The sequence below is a fragment of the Ctenocephalides felis genome, unplaced genomic scaffold (genome assembly GCF_003426905.1).
Source record: "Ctenocephalides felis isolate EL2017-DRISC unplaced genomic scaffold, ASM342690v1 CF-g0.4_SCAFFOLD_00616, whole genome shotgun sequence".
Lineage (NCBI taxonomy): Eukaryota > Metazoa > Arthropoda > Insecta > Siphonaptera > Pulicidae > Ctenocephalides > Ctenocephalides felis.
Window position 1 is genome coordinate 29,596 of NW_020536770.1, and position 9,466 is coordinate 39,061.

The window sequence follows — 9,466 nt, forward strand, 5'->3', positions numbered from 1 at the left end:
TTCCAATCCATTACAGCACCAGACGTTGAAGGCTCCGTTCTCTGTTCTTGTATAAAATATACATTTGTTTCTTCAACAATTTTTTCAACCAATTCGTCGTCAAAAAAATAATCAAAAAATTGCAGAGGTGTTGTTAGCAATGCAACATCTTCATTTATGGAAGAATTTCCCATGAATTCAAAAGGAGTTTGTGGCTGTGGAGTATTTGTACTTATATCAATTTCAGTCCAACCATCAAATTCAATTTCATCATCAAAGTCTAACTCTCTTTCAGATTCCAACCTAATAATCGTTGATGTAGAACTGCAGTCTGAACAATCTAAATCAATCTTCTCAAAATTATGATTTCTTGATAATAAAAAAAATTATATAATGGCACATAAATTTTATGGATAAATTGAAATAATTCGGATTCATACTTACCAATTTCTGCGAAACAAAAGCAAATTTAACAAAATATAATTATAACAAAAGTACGTGTGATAGCTACGGAAGTTAAAATCAGAATATATAAATCCTTATCTAATTAGAGATAAAACCCTCGACAGTAATCATTGATTGATTCTCATTATAAATAAGACAATCTTATAACAATAACATGTTCCTTGATGGATATTTAGACATGCGTTTTTAAGAGTTCATTAATCATACCAAAAGTCGTTAAAGTTCATTTTCTTATATATACAATAGATAATTCAACTGTTATTATCATATCTAAACTAAACATATCCAAATATATAGTCATCGTAGGCTTTTATCGCATAACACTTAAACAAAAGTTTTGGCGAGCTATTTAGGTATTTACATAAAATTTGTCAACAGTCTAAAATAAAGTTAATACGTTTAGTAATAATTATTTAATGTGTAAAAATACATTTTGTTTATATAATATTCAATTATATATTAGTAATGCATTGTTTTGGAGTGTAAATTCAGTTTTTAACTTTGTAATTTTAAATTTGGCGCCTCTTACGCAAATATTGATGTACACTCAACGTCAAAAATTATTAATATTTTCCGCCATTTTAATAATCGTATTGCAAAAATTATTTTTATTTCACTAAAAACTTAAAATAACAATGTTAGTGTATAAATATAGATAATAACTCTTGATTAATTAAATAAAGTAAGTGTAAGTGTCATTTTGCCTTAAATTTCCAATGTCCGACATAATAAAAAATTACATTAAATTTATGAACAATTTAAGTCTGAAATAAAGTTAATACGCTTAATATTATACATTTGATGATTGCAAATGTATTTTGTTTTTATTTTATTGATTTAAAGATTGTTTGTTGGTCTTTATTATACGTTTTGAAGTGTAAATTAAGTTTTTAACTTTGTAGTTTTAAATTTGGCGCCTCGTACGCAAATATTGTGTGTACACTCAACGTCAAAAAATATTACAATTTTCCGCCATTTTAATAATCGAATTGTAAAAATGATTTTTATTTAACTAAAAACGTAAAATAACAATGTTATTGTATACATATAGATAATAACTGGTGTTTAAATAAATAAACTAGTTGTAAGTGTCATTTTGCCTGAAGGCAAGTTGCACAAAAGTGTTGACACGTATAAATATGTGACTTAATGTAGAAAATTTGACAGCTAATTATTTACATCAACTGTCAACTGTCAAGTGTTTTTAAAATAAACAATTACATAATTATAATGAGACTGAGATTTTTATATAATATTTTTCCAACTGATTTTTAATATATGGTGCTTGTTAGTGGTTTTGTGATAAAAGTTTTGGCCGTGTTTCAACAAAGGTTCCATTCAATCTTGATATCAATCAGCAGCGATATCAGTTTTCTGATATCAAGTACTTTCTTATAGACGCTTATTGTATTCTTTGTTTAGTTTGTATAAATATTTATTGAATGAAAGAATATACTTCTTGTATTGATGTCTTTATCATTTTATCGTATCGCTTTTATTTACGATAAAAAGTTTAACACAAATAATAATAGAAACAGAACTAAATATCAGAGGTTTCTTGAATCTAGGGGATGCAGGGTATAAATGTAAATTATATGTCTTTTTTTTCTCGAATTTTTCAGCGGTATATATATATATATATATATATATATATATATATATGTATATATATGTACAGGGCCGGTCCTGGGGTCCTTAGCGCCCGCATGCAACTTTTTTTCTAGCGCCCCCCACCCCCTTTATATTTTAACTGTTTTAATAGTTTGTCATGTAAATTATATAATTATTTACATATTTTTTAAAAAAATATTTTTAATTATTCTAGATTTAGTACATAAAAAATTAAATATAATCTAAAAGCGTATAAAATACATAGATTTTAAATTTATTTATTAAAAATCGAGGAAATTCGCGGGTTGATTATAATCAAATATTTTTTAATTTCCAATTATTTTTAACGTATGTGTTATATTAATATTTGGGTTTTGAAACATTTTACTTATTTATTATGCAATTTTTTCTATTGAGCAACTCATGCCAAGAGAGCTAAAAAAAACTAGCTTTTCAATTTCAATCAAAATACTCATATTTCATGTTGAATTTTTCAAATTTTAATTTAATTTAATTTCATTATTTACAATATCCAAAATTGCGTCGTAAACTTCTCCTGATTGATATCGTAAGAGCCGTATTGTATTTATCCTTGCTTTCGCGTCATATTCAGGGTATCAGGTTTTAAAGTTAAATTTTCAACGTATTTTAGAAGTATTGTCCAAAAATCAGTAAAAAGTGACCAGAAATTACACATTTCCTGAACTATATTGGAAAAACTAATTATATGTGATTTGTAATATTTCTGCATAGTTAACTATTATTAAATTTAGAGTATGGACACCACTAGGTATAACAAAAATCTTAAGATTTTCGTTCCAAAGTAAATTTTGCTCCCATTTTTCATATTTGTTCCATATCCATAACCCTAACTATGTCTTCAACATTCAAAGTTCATCAGATGCAAAACATTTGCAACAAAAACAAAGGTTACAATTCAATTTTTCGGAATAAACTTGCCCTTTTCTAAGCACTGACTCCCCATTTTTCATTTTTCCGATTATATTTTGTTTAAACTAAATCAGCTTGCTATTTTTCGTCAATAATGCCCAATAATTAATTTAATCACTCGCAGGTTTGCGCTTATGAAATTGAACACTAATTTACTTTTCAAGTTCACGGTAACTTCAAACAAAACTAGTTGGTTTGGTATTTAGCCTTGAGGCAAGTTACATGAACTTGACGATATGTGTAAATAATCGACTTAATAAAAAAAATGTGTAAATAGTATACTACATCAATCCTACTTTAAAAAAAACGATAATATTTTTAGGAAAGTTTGACGAATTTTTAAAATTAAACTACTTGTAAGGCCGTAATATTACAGTAAGTTCTATAAGACCATGATGTATATTGCCAAAAAAAGTTCCATGAAAATCGGCTTAAATTTTTTTTCAACAGTTCATTACAAGAAAACAGCTCGGTAGATTTTCACCTAAAATTAATCAGTATCATTCCCAACTAATATCTTTCGAACAGTTTTTGATTTTTTAAAATCGGTTAGGTAGTTTTAGCTTGAATGTGGACGAAAAGTTTAACATTTTTTTTTAAATTACAAAGGAACGGTTTGGCAGATCGTCTCACAAAACTGACAAACGATAGTCCTCATTGAGATACATCAAATCGCTTTTAAATTTCTGAAATCGGTTCAGGCGTTTTTAAGAAAACGTCGATCAAAGGTTTAATTTTGACAAATGCCAAAAAACGATACTAATTTTTGCAAACTTTGAAGATTTTTTAAAATTAAACGACTTGTCGTAGGACCGTAATATTTTAGTATGACCTATAAGACTGTGGTATCTACCGTCAAAAAAAAATTATAAAAATCGTCGAATTTTTTTTTTTTTAGAACTTTATTACAAGAAAACGGCCCGGTCGATCTTTACCTAAAACTAATCAGTATCATTCCCAACTAATATCTTTCGAACAGTGTTTGATTTTTTAAAATCGATTTGGCAGTATGAGCTTAAATCAACACAACACAACTCGCGGCAACTGGGCACCGTGCTTCCGAAGATATCACTCAGACGTCAGTCGGCAATGAGTGCGGTTGTTACTGATCAATGATATTCTTGAAAAAAACCAACATTGAACTGATTTTTGTGTGCCTTTATCATTAATACTTCATGCCCGACTGGAAATTGAAGTATGGCGCGGATCAGGGCTGCCCTAAATTAAGTAGGGTCCCAGTGCGGCAACCGTACTTGGCCCCTATGCGATATGTAACGCCTTGCCGGATAAGGTCTGTGTTGGGCAAATATAATTGTTGAATATTTTAGTATGAAATATTTTAAAATGTATAGCTTTTTACTGTTAATATAATAATTTTATAATAACTGTTATTATAAAATGTTATTATAATAACATTTTATAATTGTTGAATATTTTAGTATGAAATATTTTAAAATGTATAGCTTTTTACTGTTAATATAATAATTTTATGATAATTGTTATTATAAAATGTTATTATAATCATTCATATAAACAAATATTTGTTTCAGAGACCGTATATCAATTTAATGAATTCAAATTTTTCTTCATATGGATCAATCGAGAATAAATCAAGCAAATTTCATAAAAATTCGGGAAACAAGTATCAATTTAAAATTTTCATCAAAACAATTATTAAAAATTAAACAATCGACAGGATGAGTGTAATGAAATAATATGAATATTTGTTCGTAATATATAAAGACTCTTTCAATCGTCGCATCTGTTTGATAAGTCGCGTATTGTTTTTATACGTTTTATTGAAATCATTTCCAAAATTAATTTTTTTTAAATATTTTTCGGATTTGTATTGCTCGATCGGAGTGGAAAATATGTTTTTTTTTATTTTGTAGAATCGGTTTGGCATAAATAAAAATACTATTTTGCAAAATCTACTTTCCGAAATTATTAATCATATGTTATAATATATCTACTTATATTTTTAACTTTGTGTTTTTATATAGTTTCATGCATAGACATATTAGATATAGGCAATACGAATACAATATTAGCTGCAGTTATATTGAAATTATTATTATCGAAAATAATTAAATATGTAAAAATAAATTTGCGCTTGACAAAATATTGTCGATATGTCGATAATTATCTTTTGAATTTTTAAATTGTTGTCTACACGCACACACATCTGCTTCGCCTGTGTACAAAAATTCTTCGCACGTGGCACGCGTTTCGTGCCGCTGTTCAACGCTTGTTCTGTCTCTTTCAAGCATTAGCAGAAGCGCCGCTCTCTCTTTCTGTCCAAATACAAATAGCCGCCTTTTAGGGCGGCCTAGAGGCGGTCAAATCAAAAAATGAAAAATTTAGGCGGCCATACACGAAAAGCGGCCATAACAAAAAGCGGTCGCATTGAAAGTCCACTGAATTAAAAGGCGGCCAAATTGAAAGTCCGCTGAATTCATCCGCAGTATTGAAACTCCGCTGAGTTAAAAGACGACCGTAGTCAAAATCAGCCGAAGGCGGCCGTATTAAAAGCGAAATCGTATTAAAAAGCGGCTTTTGAAAGCTTTGTTTCCAATTTATTAATAAGTGTATAAAGTAAAAGTATAAACTTGGTGTAAGGTGTAACTTTGCCTTAAAGCAAGCTGCATGAATTTTTGAACACGTGTAAATAATCTACTTAACTATAAACAAAATATTAATTTATGAGTGCATTGCAATGTGAAAAACTGTCGCAGATTATTCAATTTTGTACAAATTTTCTAAACATGTTAGTTGTTTTTTATAAATGGTTTCAAAATTAAATATTATTGGACAAGAAAAAACGTGTAGTATGTTCATTAAGAACAGGATCCAAAATCGCCAAAAAAAAATTGTTAATCAATAACTGAGAAACGACTCGACGGATCATTGACAAAAACTATCAGCACGATTCTCAAATAGTACCTTTGTAATGGTTTTTGGATTTTCAAAATCGATTCACAAATTTAGACTATAACGTGGACGAAAAATTTGTCACTTTTGACAATCCTAAAGAAACGGCTCGGCCGATCTTGAAGCAAGAGTAACCAGCACGAGTGCTTATTGAATTTGATCGATTTTTCAAATAAGATTGCGCATTTAAAAAAAACGTCGACAAAAGATGAAATTGCTTCACGTAAAAAAGTGCTGCTAATTTTTTCAAACTGTGATAATATTTTGAAATTAAAACGACTTGTAAGATCGAAATATTTAGTTATATTTGAGATGATGATCTCTATCGCCAAATATCATCGTAAAAATATATTAATATGAATATTTAACAATTAAATACCAAGAAACGATGCGTCCGAGATCTCTTAAAACTAATCAGCACGATTTCCAAATGATATCTTTCAGTTTCTGAATGTATAAAAACAATGCAGGATTTTTGGCTAAAACATGTTCGAAAATTTATAGACTTTTCTGTTGATTAGAAACGGTTTGGCCGATTGTTTGCACAAAACTGACAGACGGTAGTCGTTATCTAGTTACATCAAATGACTTTTAAATTTTAAATCGGCTCATATACATACTTTTTTTTTACAAATTTGGTCTCGAACGATTTGACTAGAAACGTAGAGAAAACATAAAAATTACCTATTATGTTATTTTCCGTACCCAGGCACGGCTCTGTGTACAATTGCATATGAGTTTAAGTGTACATATTCGGTTAACTTTATATTCGGTTATTAACCAAAATTAATAATTGACTTAAACGATTAATTACAAAGAAAATACCCGTCCGATCTTTGCCAAAACTAATCAGTACATTCCCAAATTTTTCGAATGATTTTCAAGAAAAAGGTGAACGAACAATTATGCACTTTTCTGATAATTCTCATGATTCTACGTTCGGCGGACCAGCTCAGTTTGTGAGAAAGTGAAAGGTAAACTAGTAGTGCATGGTATCGTGCCTTAAGGCAAATTGCTGGAACATTAAAATTAATTAAAAAAAAAATTAATTTTGTAAAACAGATTTTGAGAAGGTAAAACTTTTGAAAAAAAAAATACCTTTTTTAAAATTTAGATTAATAAGTATTTTGCACTTTGTTCAAATTAATCGCGATACGTTAGCTGCGCAAAACATAATATCTAAGCGTGTGAGCGCCGCGTCGCAGTCAAACGGATAAACGTTGGTACGGAACCCATAGATATTTGTCCAAAACACAATTTGTTCCTATTATTTATAAAATATCCGATAATTTGATGTGCATATGTCTATGATCATTTCGTCCGCCAAATGACTTTTCTTTTACTTTCTTTTATTGGATCACCGAAACCGCTAGACCTGCCTTTTTAAAAATTTTCAGATTTTAGTACGGTATTAGAAGTCCTGCTTAAGGCAAAATGACACTTACGGCAAATGTTGTCTCTAACAATACAGAACGACTTATTAGCATAATAATATCTAGTCAGATTTCTGGCTGAAACAAAGTACTCCTTCGCGTAAGTAATAATAGGTTAACTTCTTAATCCGATTAAGTTAATTAATTTTAAATCGAAATTAAGTTTTGAAATGAAAATAAATAATGTCTTGAGTTATTACATTTGAATATTTGAAATGTTGTGTTAAAATTAATTAGAATTGAAAAAAACATATAGGATATAAAAATGAAATATTGTTGGTACTAAATGCAACAAAAAAAAATGGAACCGTTGACGGTTCCCAAAATTTGGGAACCGGTTCCAGAACCGGTTCCAGAACCGGAACCGCGCTGGACCCGGTTCCGGTTCACAGCTCTACTTCGCGCTCCATCCATATACGAAAGTTTCTAAAGGTCACCTTGACACTTTAAAACATAGACTGATATTGATTTTAAAGATTTTATCACCAAAACAACTAACTAAACTTTAAAAATTTAAAAAAAAGCGACTCTACTAAATAGAAAAGGAACTCTACTGACGAGCAAACTAAATTATCAATAATTACCCAATTCATACACCAATTAATTACCATTCAACCAAATTAGCCTATCGGCGAGTACTCTATAATACCATCAAGTACTTTCTCAAAGGATTTACTTAACACTCTTTTTTTTTCCCTCTTGTCTCACTATTTTCATCCTCAAACCCCCGTTCGGGGGCTGCAATCGGTAACAGCGGTGGGGAATTATATTTTTGCGCAGGGGCGCTTCGAGGCGCTCCAAGGGCGCTCCAAGAACAAAATAACTTTCCGTTGCAACTTGTTACCGAGAGAAATAAATCGATAGGAGGAAAGATAAGATGGGACTGTGTTTTGAAATATGGAAAGTTGATATAGGGTTGTATGATTTTAGGGAATTTGTAGGGTGAAGTGTTAGCTTGATATTTGTGGAAGATTGTTTTGAGATATTTTAGATAATTTCAGTTATCTGTGAAAATGTGCAGATTTTGAGGTGTAGTAATTATGAATTGTATGTAGTATTTTTTTTCGTATGAAAGTTTATCGGATGTACTACTATACTAGACGAAAATGTTGATAATTTAGTTATCTTGAAATTTGTCTAAGATTGTTTTAAGATAACTTAGATAATTTCAGAGATATCTGTCAAAATATAGATAAATGTAACGCTGGATTTGTACAAAATATTCATGATTGTTGCCTGTTGCGTATTTAGGTGTAATTTTTAGTAATGAAAGTTTATTTGACATAAATATAGTATCAGAGAAATATGTAGATAATTTTGATATCTAAAAATTAGTTTAATATAGTTTTAAGATAACTAAGATAATTTAAAAGTTATCTGAGATATTGTAAACAAATGTACCTTCAAACTTAACATACGCCATATGTCTATGTTTAGAAGCAATTTTTATTAACAAAATTTCATTTTAAGTGTATACAATGTTAGATAAGTTTGTAGATACTTTAATTATCTAAATAAGCCCCTAAGATTGTTGTTAGATAACTTAGATAATTTAAGAGTTATCTAAGAAATTGCAAAAAATTATATCGTCAAGCTTGAGATATACGTCAAGGAATTGGTTGTCTATATTTAAAAGCAATTTTTAATAAAAAAATTTTATCTGGCATTTACAATGTTAGATAAGTTCGTAGATCTTGAATTATCTAAAAGCGCGTCTAAGATTGTTTTTAAGATAAAATTAGATAATTAAGAGTTGTCTTACAAATTTAAAAAATTTTACAATCAAGCTTCAGATATGCGTCATGTATCGGTTGTCTATGTTTAAAAGCAATTTTTATTAACAAATTTCATTTTAAGTGTATACAATGTTAGATAAGTTTGTAGCTTTGGCAAGATTAAAGATAATTAAATTCTCAATAAATTCCTTTAACATAAAACATCTCTATCTCTTACCATATTATCCATAAATAATTTTCAAAAATACCAAAAATTCTTTACCATCGCACTTGTCTCCTACAGCTTTATGGAACTAAATATAGCTTTTTATCCTACAGCTTTTTACAGCTGTAAATTCTTTTGCAAAGTATTATTAACGA